This window comes from Cibotium barometz, chromosome 19 (genome assembly GCF_041138505.1).
Source record: "Cibotium barometz isolate CiBa-2024 chromosome 19, ASM4113850v1, whole genome shotgun sequence".
In the NCBI taxonomy this organism is placed as follows: domain Eukaryota; kingdom Viridiplantae; phylum Streptophyta; class Polypodiopsida; order Cyatheales; family Cibotiaceae; genus Cibotium; species Cibotium barometz.
The window spans coordinates 20,371,417-20,389,703 of NC_141064.1; positions in this window are offsets into that span (position 1 = coordinate 20,371,417).

Consider the following 18,287-nt stretch of genomic DNA (forward strand, 5'->3'; position numbering starts at 1 on the left):
TTATACATGTATTGAAGGTGCTTTGCAAAAGCTTGACTACTATCAAAAGTATTTTAAGAGTATAAAGGATCTTAAGGACAACCTAAAAGTGCTTTAGGAGTATCAAAAGCACTTAGGATAACTTGTAAAACACTTTAAAAGATACATAAAGTACTTTTAAAAGAATTCAAAGTGATGTTAACCAAGTCAAGGACCACGTGGAAGTGCTTTAGTTATGCTAAAAGCACTTACAAACCACCTGAATGTGCTAAACATGTATTGAAGGTGCATTATGGCTTAAAAACTATCAAAAGTATTTTAAAACCACTTGGAAGTGTTTTAAGAGTATAAAGGAACTTAAGGAAAACCTGAAAGTACTTTAAGAGTATCAAAAGCACTTAAGATAACCTATAAAGGACTTTAAGAGGTACATAAAGAACTTTTAAAAGGATTCAAAGTATTGTAAACCAAGTTAAGGATCACATGGAAGTGCTTTAGTTATGCTAAGAGCACTTGCAGACTACCTTAAGGTGCTATGCATGTATTGAAGGTGCTTTGTAACAGCTTAATTAATATCAAATTATTTTAACACCCCTTAGAAGTGTTTTAAGAGTATAAAAGGAACTTAAGAACAACCTAGAAGTACTTTAGGCATGCTAAGAGCACTTGTAGACTATTATACATGGATTGAAGGTGCTTTGTAATAGCTTAAGAAATATCAAAAAAATTACCACCACCTAGAAGTGTTTTAGGAGTATAAAAGGAACTTAAGGACAACCTAAAACTGCTTTAAGAGTTTCAAAAGCACTTTAATATGACTAAGAATTGTTAAGACGTATTCAAAGTACTTAATGACCAACTGAGAGAGCTTTAGGTGGATCAAAACTAGATAAACAACACTTCGAAGTACTTCAAGAGAACATAAGTACATTAGGAGCACATCTATGTTCTAGTACACCAATTAAGAGTACTTCAAGGCCACCAAGAAGTGTTGAAGTATTAAACGTACTTTAAGACTCTTTTACACATAATAGAAGTACATGAGGCTCATCAAGTAAATGTGCAGGATGCTTTACAGCAGCACGTCTCCCAACCCTCAACTTGCAGACATCTTTTTTGTTCAGTGAGACCCTTGTCTCAAACACCCAAAATCCAAATACAAGATCTTTAACATCATGTGTTATGATGTTACTTTAAGGCAGCTATCTTTGGCACATTTCCAAAGGCAACTATCCTCATCAGATTATAGGCGAGTATTGGCTACAAATAGACTTCTTTTGTGGATACCTAGAACCCTTGCTACTTTTGCTAAGCTAAAAGAATTGTTGTTACCTCTGTCTCCATTAAAACCATCACCATTAAGAACCATCACCATTAAGAAACATCATTAGAGAGGCCTTCTTTAAGAAGAGCTCATCCTTTGACCGTGGCACTTTCACGTGCGCCAAAGTGTTACGAATGTGGACTAACAAAGCTCTTTCCCAACCCATTTGTTTAGGTAGAACATCCCTAAAATTGGAGTGATGAAGTAGTTCTTTAAACATTTCTTTTTTGTAGCTTTGTCGAGACCCTTTGTTTGTTCAACAAACCACAGGTTGGCTACAATCCTGCAAATCCTCTTTCTTTCTTTCTCATCCACGGTCCTATTCTCATCAACAAAATTCTTCTCCTTGGCTTTTTGTCGATGCTCCCTTTGCTTTTTGCAGCCCAATACTCCCTCGTTTTCTAAGTGCCTTCATGCCCAAGAACGACCCTGCCCCTATTTGCTTGCACCTCTGCATGCCTATCAGCATCCATATTGACATGAGGTGACAGTACAGCTAGAAAAGCATTGACCCTGGCTCCACTTGGTTGCACTTCTGCATGCCCTTCAAACATTCATATTGGGATGAGAGAGAGAGAGCAACACGATCGGTGCAATAACCCATCACACTCCACTCAGTTTAAACTTACACAACCTTTTCATCATTAGATTTAAGATTTTGTTGTAATTATAAAATCTCTTTTTTATTCATTTTTTAAGGGAAAAAACAAGCTATCACACCACTTGACAAAGCAATGTCAATGACACTCCTTTTGGGACCACATAACCATGCTATTACCCATTTTTTGACTAAATTAAAAGAAATGCAAAATATGAATAGCAAAAAATTGTGAGAAGTTGGAATGCACAAACACCTATTAACAAGGTTTCAATGCAAAGTAAAATAACAAAAAACAAACTTTCCACATTAAAAAACACCTCTTTCTTCACACACACCTTTGCCTTTGTAGGAAAATGTGTAGTAGAGAGTGACTACACAAGAGGAGGAGTGGGGAGTAAAAGCGATGTTACTATTCACACGTGGCAATGCATGCAATTGTGCTATGGCAAGTCGTCGATTGTGGCTAGCGCATACAGGGTGTAGGAGGATGGCTGGTGATTGGAACCAGCTGGAGGGATCCGTGGAAGATTAGGAGTCCGATGATAAGTACATTTGACATGAATCGAAGTCTCAACGAGTCGTGTCGAGTATGGGTTGATATAATTGGCCTCCCACCTTGGTTGAGGCCGACTTTGAAGGAAGGCCCGATGCTATTTGTGCCTGGCGATGAAGATAATAGCGTCAATCAAACAAGGTGTGTGTTTCTTGGAACACACTAGTTGAAACGTTGAAATCTATTGAAATGGACTTAGGGGAACTTGGGAAAATGGAACTGAAGCTAAGATTTGGGAGCTTTTGGGCACATGTTTTAGATGCAAGAATTTTGGGCATATTGTGTGGTCTGGGCAACAATAGGGAAGCAAATGAAGAAGGGAAGAAAGAAGAGGGCTCAGTGGGGGTAGCAAAGTAGAAGCCCCAGTCATCCGAGCTGATAAAGGAGAGAAAGGGAAAGGGAAGATGAGGATGGAGGGAAATGATACCGATGAGCAAGGTTGAACCAGAGTTAAGGACAAAGTCAAGGGGAGGAACAACCTTAGACAAATTAAGGGGGAAGCCAAGAACAAAAAATCCAAATTTGGGGAGAAAGGGATGGGAGCAGGCAAGTCCTCAAAAAGGGTGTGAGTCCCCCTATCTACTCTAATCCCTTTAGCCATTTGGGAGAGGATAGTAAAACTTCCTCCATGGAGAGGTTTAACTGGCAAATAGACACTGCATGGAGAGAGATTCAAACAGGAGCTAGGGAGCAGAGGATAGAGACAAGGGAGGAAGAAGGGAAGGAGGTTGGAGAGACGGAAAACTCTCTCTCTTGTAGCAAGAGGAGTACGATCCACACTAAGCTCAATCCAATGGGATTTGCATCCCTTTCGGAGCTAGGGATTCGACCCGTACCGGTGCACAAGAGCTTATCCACAAATGGAGAGAATGCTCATGGCTACCATCACTTGACACTAGACTAAGCATACACACAAGCTCAACTTGTCCTCATTCCTACACACCCATTCATTCACAAATACAAGCAAGAGGAATACAATCACTATGCACTCAAGCAAAGAGAAAGACCTCACTCCACTCCTATCTTCCTACAAGCATGCACACATTCAAGCATCAAGCTTCCATGAAAGCTTCAAATCAATCCATGTACTCAAAAAATGAAATACTAAAAGCATGCATAAGAGTAAAATGATTAGAGAAGAGGATGAGAAAGACTCATGACATTGCTAATGATTCAATGAAGAGATTTATCTCATACAAAGATGTAGATGGGGTGAGAGAAGAGTCTTCACCTCTATGGAGAAGAGGGAGAGTAGGTCTCTCAAAGGAGCTCTTGCATGAACTAAGCCCAAAGTGTACCTAAGCTCTCAAATGAGCCACCTTTTATACAAAAATTCTAGGACTCCCATAAGTCCCCATGTGGGATTATTATCAAACCCTCTCCCACATTCATCTACAAAGTGGAACTCTTTACAAGAGCCCTAAGTATCTTTTTTTTGTTGCATCCTCGGCATCCTTGTATTGATCTTCATTTGCATGCAACACTCCCCCCTTCCTATTTTGCGCACGTCCTCGAGCGCGGTAGTAGCAAGAGCTGCAACAAAAAACAATTGATACGAGTAAAGTCCTTTATTGATAAAAAGAAAAGAAAAGCAAAATCAGCAATAATAATTACACACGTGAGCATACAAGTGCAAGGCTGATTAAAGTTTTAATGAGTACTAAAAGAGGTGAGTAAAAACTAGTCAAAGTGAGACTTAGGTAGTAGATAATGCTATGCAAAGGCAAGTGTCTTTGTACACCTCCGGTTATGACCGCAGTCTCAATGTCCTATCAGTATGTAAGTTACTCCTAAGTGGCAACCCTACTCCTAAGTATGAGCAAAAGTGATTGGAGCTCTCTCTTGTTGTTGTTTTTTTTTTTTTTTTTTTGATATGTGTGTAGAAGGTGATAAAGATTAGGTTCTATCCCCATGAGACCCGAGCAATGGCCAAGAGACCTCCGCCAAGAGAATCTAAAGACCGCTAAGTATCTCAAGGGCGACAGACCCTTTTTCTTTCTTTTATGACCTAAGGAGTACCCCTTGAAGATGAGGGCATCGGTTTCGAGGGCCCATAGTGTACCCCCGAGTCCTACCAACATCTATCAAGGCGATAGATTCCTCAAAGTTCTTCTTCGGAAGTTTTTAGACATCAGTGTTCACCCCATGGAAACCAAGGCATCGGCCCCAAGGTGCTGAGACATCCCCAGGTCCTACCAAGCACTTCGCATGGCGGTAGACACTTCATGTCGCAATTCACTTTGTATATATATATTTTTGTAGGGTATATTTTCATAAATTTTTATTACTCGTAGCACCTAGCTCATATCTAAGAGATAACTACCACTAGGGATAACTAATATACCTTGAAGACATAAGTACTTGGCATACTCCCTTGGTATATATCCTACACTGTCCTTGGATAGACATATCTTTTACTAAGTCTTCTAAGACTCTAGAATTCACTCACCGTATTTTAACTACAAATCAAAAACTCAAACCAGCCAATATTGTGTACATGCAAACCATATATTCGAAAGATAAGAGCACTTAAAGAAATAAAGATTAAGATTTGCATACACCTGATGTAGTGCCCTGTTGATGTTGTTCGTTTGCCTTGAATAATTGCTGGTTTTGTGCAGATTGCTTCTCCTTGATCCCTGTAGGCATAGCATATCTCCCCCCTTCCTAATTTGTGTGTACGATAGGTGGACTGTAGGGGCGTATCTGATGCTCTTCTTAAGCTGAGATCTCTGCAAAAATTTTATTAACAAACAAAGAAAAAACAAAAGAATAAAATTTGTTAGTGGTGCCAATCACCAAATATAGCCGAGGGGAAAAAACCCAATGGGAGAAAAGTGCCCTGGCTTGTCGATCTTATTGTGGAGTCGTTGAACTTACCCTTGCGCTGGTGGTGGAGATTATCTCAAAAAGAATATAATCCTTTAAAGGCGTAAGGCACCACACTATTCAAACATTGATCTACCAAAGAGCTTCATTTGTAGTGTTAATGCCTTATCTTTGGTTTTAGGTATGTCCTTCTTGGGTGCGAATTTTATCAATTGTTTTGGAATTTGAGCAAGATAAGAGGATTTAGGCATTGAAATGCTAGAATCTATGCTCAAATGAGACTCCTTTGGACTTGTCTTAGGTACACCAGTTGATGGTTGAATTATGTAACAAGGAGAAATCGGGACAACAGGTGTTTCAATACATGTTTTAGGAAGATCAACACAAGTAGATATGTAGGTGCTATCACAGCCACCTTTCCTTTCCTGAAGATTTTGTGTTGACTTCTTTTGCACCCACCGATATGGAAAATTAAGGGAGGCTCTTGGAACCTTTCTGAAACACTCTTTTACCTTTAGCAATCCATGGCATTTTGGAAGCCAAATTGCTGTTGCACCCTCATAATAACCTTGTGCTTTAAGAACCCGTTTTGGGACCCATCGAGTAACAATCCGAGGTTTAGGCTTGGAAATGATGTGCTTCTTAAGAGGCTTAGCAACTGGACTAGATGGTGCAAGTTTGTACGCATATTTGGGTAGCCACATTGATAATTCCTTCTTGCCCGGCCTTCTTTGAGCAGCAACTAGAGTAGTTGGAACATGCCAGCCATGGCCCTCACTTGAGTACTCATCAATTATCCATATCATTTGTTTTGGAGCTTGTGTCTCTTTCTTATCAGCATCATTAACAAATTTGAGTGTTAGATTCTCAACTGAGACTTCCTCGACATGCATAGCTGTTGTGGATGCATTCCTATAGTACAAATCATCTCGAAGGTTATGTGGTTGTACCATTCGTATAGGAACAATATCATATCCATCTGAGTCACAGAATTGAATTGGCTTAGGTAAAGCACATGTCGATAATGTTGCAAGGACATGACTCCATTCTAATGGATCAATTAAATGCTCAGGGAAGGGTTGTGGAATGTATGCCTCGTCTGATACACTTCGATTACCCTTAAGTCTCTCAGTGTTGAAATCCCTACAGGAGGCTCCACACATCCATAGATCTTCTCGCCCATCTGACAATGTAATTTTTGAGCCCTCAGATGAAGCAGAATCAAACTCATCTATTGGAGACCTTGTTACATCACGATATGAGTGATTCCTTAGGTTGACCCTTGTGATGACAGAATCATGTCGGAGGTACAAGTAATTGTATCCCCAATCTTGTATCATTTTAAATTGTCGCATGAATGGTCTACCCAATATCACTTCATAGTTTGGATGCTTTCCAAAATCCACCACTGCAAAGGTATGCTCATATTCAATCCCACATGTGGTGACCAATATGTTCTCAAGCAGCCCAAGGGGATGTTCTAAGCTTCCATCTGCTAGCTGCAAGCGCATCCTTGTACTCCTAATAGCTGGTTTGCCCCATTTCTCCCAAATGGACCTTGTCACAATGCCCACTCCTGCACCACTATCAAGTATTGCAGTTGAAGATACTTTTCGCACTTCCAATGGGAGGGTAGCATTTCCCTGATCGTCCTCACAAAATTTTCCAACTTTGTTGATAGGAACTGGCATTACATGCTTTGTTTCAGAGTGTATAGTACACTCATGGGGACCCTTTTGTAGCAATACCTGCTCTGACAAACATGTGGTAATATCATTCCACAACTCAGGTTTAAGCTTTATCAACTCAAGCAAAGGTAAGGTACAAGCCACTGGTGCTGACAAAATAGCCCGCACCATACTCATATCTTTTTCCTTTGTCAACCTTTTATGCATTGAGGGTATCCTCAAGGTTTGAGAACAGTTCTCATATTCTCCCAGATAGGATGGTAAGGTTTTCATTGTATGCTTACTTCTAGGAGAAACCATTGTTTGAACTTCCTCCTGAATGCTTGGGCGTCCAAAGTTGTTTTCTTTGTCTCTGGTAAAATCCACCTCAGAGAATGGAGGCGAACTAATAGAAGACATGTTCGCATTAATTTTCTCAGTTACTGCGGCCCACATGTCATTTGCCATGTCCTCATTAGCATCAATAATTTCATCATTGCATGGGAAGACAAGGCTAGGTGATGGTAGACTTTCTTCTTTCAATGGAGTGTCAATTGGTGCAGACCTTTCGCTTTGAGCTTGTGAAATGAACTCACTTTTCATTTCCCGACTTGATGACACTTCCGGTATAGTTTCTAATGTTGGCTTAAGAGAGGCTGGGCCACGAGGAATAGGTGGTGGTGGTCCCTCAAGTATTGACTGAGCTTCCCTAATGAGTTGCTGGTGTACAGCTAGATTGATCTTCTCCTCACGAGGGTTTGGGTATTCTTGAAGCTTTTTGGGTAGCTCAGATAAAGCTGCAATGCGACTTCTATGAGCATCAATGATGGCCTCTAGAGTCTCATTCACTTTATCCACAAAAACAGAACCCCCAGAACTATCCTCAGTCGTACTAGCCTTATCTTGTTTAACACTAGGCTCAGGTTGAGGTTGATGTTCCTCTCGCACTTCCTGGGATGTAAAAGTTTTATCCCTCATGTCTTGTTTAGAGGATTCCTGAGAACTAGAAGTGGATGCACTTTTAGTTTGTTTGTTTCGGTTCTTCTTTCTCCTAGTGGTTTTTTTTCTATTGGACTGTAGGGTCTTGTCCACTAGATTTGTCTTTGCGTCCCTAGTTCGAGGTGTCTCATCAGTTTGCATTTCTGCATTTCGTGTTTGTGATCTAGTCATGACTCTAAGTGGCACGACATCCTCATTCTCAGATGAAGGTGGTGATGGAATTGCCCCTACAAGGTTAAGTGAAACCTTTGGTTGAGAGGTGCCTTCCTCATGTGGTTTCAACAGACAATCCTTCGGGAAGTGTTCGACACAACACCCTAGACAATATCTTTCTATTGGTGGAAATTGTTGTGCTGTTGTATTGGATCTAGATGCTTGCCTTGAACGATGTGGACAATCACGAGCCCAATGGGGTTCTCCGCACTCATAACAGGGGCCCATTGGTTTGGCCTCTACTTTCCTTGGCTGCCATTGACCTGAGGGGCCTGGAGTCCTAGGTTGGTAGCCGCCTAGCAACATTAAAGAGTTTTGTTCCCCTGGTTGAGTCTCCAGTGCTGGGCTTGGGTATGCGGGACTTTCAAAGATATTTTCTTTGGATGAATATGATACATATTCTTCCTCCACATAGCCTGGGTTTACCAATTCTCTACACATATTTGAATTGTCATAGTCGACAACCCTCACAGGAGCAATCCCTGGAGCAGGAGGTTGAGCACCAAGAACAGGTCGTGCTTGTTCTTGTGTCATCGGAGGCTTACGTTCAAAACTAGTATACTGTTGATACATTTGTGGAGCCACTCCACCCCTCGGCTGCTCACGTTCCTGTCTCATTCTCGCAATGCGAGTACAATCCTGTGTGGTATGAGTAAAGTTCCAAGCACAGGCTTGGCACCACTTTTTTGTGGGTTGGTTTGTGACTAGAGGAGAAAAGGTATTACAGTCCTCTGTTTTATGGTCACCGCCACATGCTCCACAAAGATGAGGACCTGTAGGAAGTATACTCCTCATTCTCTGCTGCTGTTGTTGTGGCTGCATGGGTGGACGATAGGTCTGTCCTAATCTCCTTAGCACTAGGTTGGCTATTTGGTCTGGATTTACTAGTGCGCTAGACCCTGAACTTTGGTCATCACCCCATTGATTTCTAGGTTTAACCTCAGGGCCAGAACCATCCTGGAATTTGAAGTTATCGGTGAAATCCATAGCATCATGGCAACACTCATTGAAACTTGTATGTTTCTTCGCATAGAGATGTGTATGCAGTGTCGAATTTTTGAGGCCTTTTAAGAAGAGAGAAATTAATCGACTTTGGGCGGGCTTCTCATCTTCTGGGCAACGATTAATGTACTGCTTCATTCTATTTACACAGTCTCTAACACTCTCATTCTCACCTTGTTTGAAAGAGTAGATGTGTGCTACCGTGTCATGTTGAATTCCCATCAAAGAAAAAGCAGCAATGAATCTCTCTTCCAAAACTCGTAAAGAAGTTTTGTCAGAAGCTTCTAATGCCTGAAACCAAGCAAGGGCTTTTCCTTCAAGAGTGAGTCCAAACCCTTCTATTTGAGTATGCTTATCAGCAACTTGCTCAGCTTGAACTGCTTGCCTAAAAGCTGCTACATGGTCGTATGGGTCTCCCGACCCTTCATATTTCTTTACCAGTTTCTGAAGAGTTGATGGTCTTACTTGTCGTGAATACTCATCATAGGGCCTACGGCCTCTCACTCTCAGTGGAAATTGTTCCTCTCTTTGGAAAGATGGTCCACATGTTTCCAAAATTGGTGTGGGTACCCTATTACCAGCCTCACCAAACCCCTCCAAAGATCTTGTCACCCTCATTTCAGGAGGTGCACTTATAGGAAGCCGAGTTGGCTCCCTTCTCATCCGATTGTCATAGTGGGAAAGATGTTGTTGTGGTGGTGTGACCTGTGGTCGCACATTTGGTGTAGGACGATATCGTGGTGCTAGAGTTGGGCTACTAGCAGTGGTCCACCTAGATGTTGAGGGTCCCTCTCTAGTGAACTCTCGTAGGGGAGGAGCAACAGTTTCTCCAAGAAAGGCTGTCTCTCCTGGTTTGGCTGTATGTGTTGAGAACACTTCCATGAATAATGGTTGTCCTTTCCACGTGAGTTCCCTAATCTCTTTCCAATCTAACGTTCGATATTCATTGGCCCATTTATCAACTATTCTGTTCATGTGTCCTGCACACTTCTCAACTACCACTACATAAGCTAGAGGAAGATCCAGCTCTGGCGATTTAGTTGTGGCATAGTATCCCTCTAACGAATCCTTATAGACCTCTTGAAGTTGGTCATCCTGTAAAACCTTTGTCACAGGAACTTGTCGTACAAACTCCCATTGACTTTCAGCCCCCTGATCCAATTTGCTCTTGCCTTTCCTATCCTTGTCCAAATTTAGATCTACAAGAAGTAAATCATCTCTGGTGGATGGCTTTGAGGATTGGGCATTGGATGGTCCAGGCATGGCCGGCTCGATAAGCCAGTCATCTCTAGACTCTTTTGCTCTGGAAAGTTGTGAATAGTCTAACAACTCAGTTTTAGAGAGCTCCCCTAATTTGTCTACCTTTTCTGGATGGTAGGTGACTTCGTAGCGAACACCATCTCCACCCATGTACATGTTACCCTGGTCATTGACTAGAGGTGCTCTATCAAGTTCTGAGAATATGTCGGCGATCTTAACAAGGTACCTTTGTTGTGGGTCCCTAAAGATCTCAGCTCCTTGAGCATTTGTGTAGACATATTGGAGTCTCACATTGAATGTTAACCCCATGGTATCGGCTTCAAATGGATTAAAGGATCGTGTGGGTGTCCTATTTTGGGCTACGGGATAACTAGTTGATGGCCCTAGATTGTCCATGGACAATGAACTAGTTGTTCTGGAGGAAAGGGTATCGGATTGGGATTCAGAAAGGGTTTCAGCAATATCTGCCAAATTTCCTACTGATTGGGTCCCACTTTCTTGCGTAGGTACTCTAGAAGGTGCCCTAGGCCCTATGGCAGAATCTACAAGACGTCCCGACCGCAAGTGCATAAGGTCAAATTTTGTTGGTTTTTTTGGGTTTTTATTTGTTTTTGTTTTGGTTTTGGTTTTTGTGTTTTGTTTTTTTTTTTTGATAAAAATATATATATATATATGTATATATATATATATTTTTCCCTACCTAACCACTAGAGACAATTAAAAAAGAAAATGTACGGTGTACTTATCTAACTTATTTTTTTATTATTTTTATTTATATTTTTTTTTAATATTTTTTTCTTATGATTTTATGATTTTATAATTTTTTGTACTTTTTTCCTCTTTTAATTTACACAAAAATTATGAATCACACTAAAAAATACTAACTATGCACAAAGTTAAAAAAATGAAAAAATGCAGGTTACACTAATTATGCAAAAAATTAAAAAAATGAAGAACTACAGAATATGCAAAAAAATAATAGACTCCTAAAAAATCAAAAAAAATTCTTTGGTTTGTTTGTTTTTTTTTTTTTTTTCCTTTTGTTGGTTTTTTTATTGTTTGTTTGTTTGTTTGTTTGTTTGTTTTTTTTTTTTGTTGTCTTTTTTTTTTAATAAAATGAATAAATTTCGTGCCAAATAAAAAATTATAAATCTACTAATTATGCATGCAATAAAAAATGCAGGCTACCTTAAATTATGCAAAATTTTGTACAAAAATTTAAATAATGAACAGTGGATTCAAAAAATAAAAAATATTTTTTTTCTTCTTTTTCTTTTTTTCTTTTCCTTTTGTTTTGTTTGTTTTTTTTAATATATATTACAAAAATTTAAAACAATGCAAGTTACTCTAAATATGCTAAAAATTACAGAAATGAAAAAATAAAAATATGCACACAATATAGACTCCTAAAAAAAACAAATAATTTTTTTTTTATTTTTTTTTTAATTTTTGTAATTTTTTTTTCTTCTCTCTATTTTTTAAGTATTTAAATGTTCTCTTTTTTTTTTCTTTTTCTTTTTTTCTTTTTTATAAAAGATTTTCTACTATTCTTTTTTTTCTTTTTTTTTCTTTTTTTTTTAAATAAGAAATATTATTTTTTTTTTTTGAAAACTCTCTCTCTTGTAGCAAGAGGAGTACGATCCACACTAAGCTCAATCCAATGGGATTTGCATCCCTTTCGGAGCTAGGGATTCGACCCGTATCGGTGCACAAGAGCTTATCCACAAATGGAGAGAATGCTCATGGCTACCATCACTTGACACTAGACTAAGCATACACACAAGCTCAACTTGTCCTCATTCCTACACACCCATTCATTCACAAATACAAGCAAGAGGAATACAATCACTATGCACTCAAGCAAAGAGAAAGACCTCACTCCACTCCTATCTTCCTACAAGCATGCACACATTCAAGCATCAAGCTTCCATGAAAGCTTCAAATCAATCCATGTACTCAAAAAATGAAATACTAAAAGCATGCATAAGAGTAAAATGATTAGAGAAGAGGATGAGAAAGACTCATGACATTGCTAATGATTCAATGAAGAGATTTATCTCATACAAAGATGTAGATGGGGTGAGAGAAGAGTCTTCACCTCTATGGAGAAGAGGGAGAGTAGGTCTCTCAAAGGAGCTCTTGCATGAACTAAGCCCAAAGTGTACCTAAGCTCTCAAATGAGCCACCTTTTATACAAAAATTCTAGGACTCCCATAAGTCCCCATGTGGGATTATTATCAAACCCTCTCCCACATTCATCTACAAAGTGGAACTCTTTACAAGAGCCCTAAGTATCTTTTTTTTGTTGCATCCTCGGCATCCTTGTATTGATCTTCATTTGCATGCAACAGAGGTAGAGATGGTCCCTGCTACTACCTTAGAATGATAAAAGGGAGCAGAGGATAGAGACAAGGGAGGAAGAAGGGAAGGAGGTAGAGATGGTCCCTGCTACTACCTTAGAATGATAAAAGGGAGCATGACTAGGGGGTGCACTTGGAACATTAAGGGGTTAAAGGACAAGAAGAAAAATGCAACTTTTGGGGTTTGGTGAATTAATAATGGTCATTCAAGAGCATAACCTTTTTTATAATAAAGGGGGGAGGAGAGAAAGTTTCAAGGATTGGGTTGTATTGTATGGAGGGGTGAAATTAGGGTTTAGTGGAGTTCTTACAATCATTAAAAAAGTCTAAAACCCCTTGTTATTGCTAACCATCCTAATGGTAGAATCCTAGTTGTCGAGGTCCAACTTGATGAAGAAAAGATATGGCTAATCAATATGTATGGGGCCCACAACCACAAAGTCAGAGGGGAAATGCAAGAGTGGACCTACAAATTGGATATTCAATGTCCTTGTATTCTTATGGGGGACTTCAGTGTGACTGAGAAACACCTAGATAGATGTGGAGGAAGTACAGTCATGATGGGACAAGAAAAGAAGAAATGGGATAGTCTTAGAGGAAAGTTGGGAATGATTGATGGGGCTGGAAACTAGGTCCTTGGGGTTTTCACTTAGGACACACTTACTTTAGGCTTCAATATATGGAATCCTCATCTAGACTTGATAGGGTTTTTTTTCAATCACCAAATTTCTTGGGTGCCACACACACTTTTTGCTAAAGTGGAAGCCTCTTATATGCTCTCTCACCATATGCCTTTGATGTGGGGGTGGCAACTGGCTAGTTGGGGAGAGGATGAACTCATAAACTTTGATGTGGGGGTGTCAACTACCTGGCTACGGAGAGGATGAACTCAGAAACTTTCCAGTGAGGAAGTTGAGGGTGAATAATAATTTGCTCAAGGATGATTTGTTTATACTCCAAGGGATCCTAGAGGAAGTTTGCAAATGAGATGCAAGGCATCATGAAGGGTGGGTAAAATGAGAGCTCATAAACAAAAGGCAAGAAAGGCAATCTTGGGAGAGTTTGTTAGACACTTTACAAAAGAAGAGGCAACTAAGTGGATTGTCCAAGATGGAGACTGATCAGTTTTTGGAATGTCAGGTTCATCTAAAGGAGGAAGATGACAAACCTGCTGAAGAAAGACAAAAAGGGGGGGATAGATGGATAGCTTACGATAACAAGAGAAAACCATCCAGACATTTGTTTGGGTTAGCCCCAAAGAGAGAGGGAGTAAGAAATTGCAAGGACAAATTAGGGATGAGAATGGACAAGAGCTAGGGGATGTTCAGCAAATTGCTCTGAAGTGGATAGACTTCTTGGGTGCTACTTTGAGTCTTAAAGAAGATGCCTATCAAGCCAAGTTCCACAACTAGAAACCAAACTACTAGATATGGTCGATAAAAGCATTCAAGTTAAAAGGGCTAGATGGCTAGATAGGGACATTGAGATTGAGGAATGCTAGGAGGCCCTTAAGAAACTAGGCAAGGAAAAATCCCCAAGGTAGGATGGGCTTTCAGTAAAGTTTTTTATAGCCTTCTGGGAATCTCTGAAAGATTGGATTTGAGCTACATGCAAGAAGGCCTTCTCCACATGAGAGATGGATAATGACTTGAGAGAAGGAATGGTAAAGCTACTCCCCAAACAACTTACTTGTAACCAATTTAACCAGTGGAGACCCATTACCCTACTGTCAAATCTTTACAAGATACTAGTTGGCCAAGGTAATAGCACTATGAATCAATCCCTCTCAGTTCTTTACAACTAGTATCTTTACAAGATACTACTTGGCCAAGGTAATAGCACTAAGAATCAATCCCTCCTTGCAAGAGGTGATCTCTAACAAACAACATAGATTCATCAAGAGCAGATCCATCTACGATAATATCTTTACAACAATGATAGGTAAAGATGTAGCCCAGAGGACAGGTCATGAATGTGTGATCTTCCAACTGGATTTAGAGAAAGATTATGATAGAATACATGAGTCATTTGTTGCAAGAGTGATGGTGGAGAAATTAGGCTTTGGTAACAAGATTGCTACTTGCATATCTACTCTTACAGTTGGAGCATACTCTAAGCTGTTGTTAAGTGGGAGACTGGTTGGGGGATTTGAGATTAGAAGGTCTATGAGACAAGGCTGTCCTCTGGCCCCCTTGTTGTTTGTTGCGGCCTCTCATCCCTTGATAATAGCCTTGGAAGATGCTGGTGAAAAAGAGTTAATATCAAGGTTAAAACTTAAAGATGGGAAACAATTGATTTGTTGATGATTCCTACTCTTTTTAAAAGTTGACAATGAGAATGTGAGAAATGCAAATAGTGAAACTCTTTGCTAATTCCTCTAGATCCAAGTGTAACATCATAAATCTAGAATCATTAGATTTGACTGAAGAGGAGAATTTAGATATGGAAAGATTAGGCTTTGAAGTCATACGAAAAGGAAGGATCATTCTAGGAGTGCCTTTTGGGGTTGGGGTGAGTAACAAGGACTTGACAAACTGGGCCATTGAAAGATTCTATAACAAACTTAGGAAATGGAAAGGGATTAGAGTGTCATTCCATGTCAAGATAGCTATTGTGAATAGCTATTCTCAATGCTTAAATCTTGTTTCTCTACCCTATGATAGATTTCAAGTGCCATTGGAAAAGGATTATAGCCCCTATCAAAAACTTCTTATGGAGGAATCGTAAAAATGGTAAGAAGGTTTTTGATTAGCTAGTCAAAAACCTTCCAAAGAATCTGGGAGAACTGGGCATACTGCATATGCCTACTCATGCCAAGGCCAGAGTGATAATTAACGTTTCCATATTTCGTCAACAAAAAAGGCTCTGGACCAAGATGCTCAAAGAGGTCATAGAAGATACAAAAGTACAACAGAAAGGCAAGTGGACTTTGTTGGATTGGAAGGAAAAACTGTTCTCATATGCTCCCTTGAAAATGGTGAATTCCTTTTGCAAACTTCTCTGCTTAAAGTGGAAGGAGATGATGGGCCTGATTAACTAGAATGGATGTACCAAAGTGTCTAGAAACGCTTCTTTAAGCTTGAACATTTGGCAAACCCATAAATTTAATCCCCCTTTGGCCTATCTTAACACAAGAGCCTCTAGGAGATTGAATAATAGAGGATTAAGGAGATTAAGTGATCTTTGGACTCTTCTAAGGTAGGCTGGAAGGAGTTACAAACAACAAGTTGAGAGGAAATTGAGATTGAATAATAGAGGATTAAGGAGATTAAGTGATCTTTGGACTCTTCTAAGGTAGGCTGGAAGGAGTTACAAACAACAAGTTGAGAGGAAATTGAGATTGAATCAAAGAGAGGTGCAAGTGCTAAGCTTTATGTTGGAGGAGGTTGAGAATTGATGGTCTTCCACAACCTTCATTGAAGCCTCCTAACTTTAGGACTAGACCTGGTTCAATGGGGTCAGATTGGACAAAATTACTACCAAAGCATTATATGATGAGATAAGTAAAAGTGAAGTGAAATATTGTAACAAAATCTAGAAAGTCAATTGGTGCTTGAGCATTTGGAGGAAGAGGTGGAATCTAATCTGGGATTCACTAATCCCAATGAAAGCCCAAACCTTCCTTTAAAGAATATGCTTGCTAGCTCCATCGCTAGGATGTAAATTGCTCCAAAGGAACTTCACTCTACTGGGATATGTCCTAGATGTAAATCAACTATATTAAAGAGCTAAAACATGCCTTTTGGGATTTTCTTGCAATAAGACGGGGCTTTGAGGAAAAATAGATAAATGGGTAAAAGACAAATTGGGGGTGAAAGGACATTGGGGAGACTGGTTGTTGGGGAGAGTAGTCAAGGAGGAGAGTAGTCAAGGAGGCAGAGAAAGTAAATCTAATATTTTGTATTATAAGATATTGCTGTTTATGGGAGATTTAAGGCTCTAGGAATTCTTTGACATTCAATAAAGGGACTGCTCATGGGGTAGAAATGACAAAGTTGATGTGCAAATGTGCACATTTTTGTTGGTTTGTCTACAATGTTAATTAGATGAATAATTCTATATATGCTGAGGCAATCCAATCTTTGTTGGTCTGTCTACTATGTCTAATATTTTGTATTATAAGATACTACTGTTTATGGGAGATTTAAGGCTCTAGGAATTCTTTGACATTCAATAAAGGGACTGCTCATGGGGTAGAAATGACAAAGTTGATGTGCAAATGTGCACATTTTTGTTGGTCTGTCTACAATGTTTATGATGAATAATTCTATATATGCTGAGGCAATCCAATCTTTGTTGGTCTGTCTACTATGTTAATAAGATGAATAATTCTATATATGCTGAGGCAATCCAAGCTTTGCAAGCAAGTATTAAGTGATTCTAGCCTCTAATGATGAGATGTTAATACATACTAGGGTTCCCTAATGCTGTTTGATGGATGCATGTATATACTTGGAAAGATGTCAAAGACAAACATACATCCCAAGTTTGGGACATGATCCAAAAGGTGGTACATGAAGGAAAAACAACCAATGGACATCTTTGTGGCCTTGATTAAAAACCGCTTGGGGACAAGGCCTATGGTGAAGACTTATATATTCACCTTTTAGGAACATGCATGCTATATACTCATGGTAGTCAATCCACAAGACTATATAACTATCAACTCCATTATGCATAGTATGTACGAGATACTACCACATCCCCACTGATGTCATCAATGCCCAATAGTGGGTGTAGAACTATGTATCAAGATATGCTCTCACACACGCACTCCACAGACACATACACACACACATAAGAGCATATATTCCTTCGTACTGAGTTTTTGTCAAACTTTCGGAGATGCAAGGCAAACTCAACCATAATGAAGCCTAGCACTAAGGGAAGTAGCAAATAGAAAGAATTAGCACAGCAAATAAGTAGTTGATAGGGCAAATGCACCGCTAAAGATAGAAAGAATTAGCACAATATAAACTAGTCGCAACTCGAACGAAAACTTCACAATGTGAAATCTGCATGTCCACTAATATAGCTGAATTATATACCTAGATAAATCCAAGAACATGCCCAAATTTACCTTTTAGGAACGTGCATAAGGGAGAGTATTTTGAAGAAAAGACTCTTAAAGGGTTTTCCTTTGAGGTGTTATTGATTGCTTGTAATACAATTGGGATTTCATATTTCTTGGGGGATGTCTTCTTTTGTCTAGTATGATGAGAAGTGGGAATTGGTTTGTGATCTTCTTAATAGAGAGCAAGACTAGAAGAAATTTGCAAGTGGCTACTTTGTAAAAAGCTAGTATTAACTTATAGATATTAATATTAATGTTCCCAACAAAAAAAAACACCCTGTTCAAAGAACTCAAACAAAGAAAACACTTTTTAAGTACCACAACATCTAGACATGCTCCTGGCTGCATTTATTCCAAAACTTTTAGGCAATAAAAGAGTACCACAACATTTAGACATGCTGCTTGCCGCGTTTATTTTGAAAAACT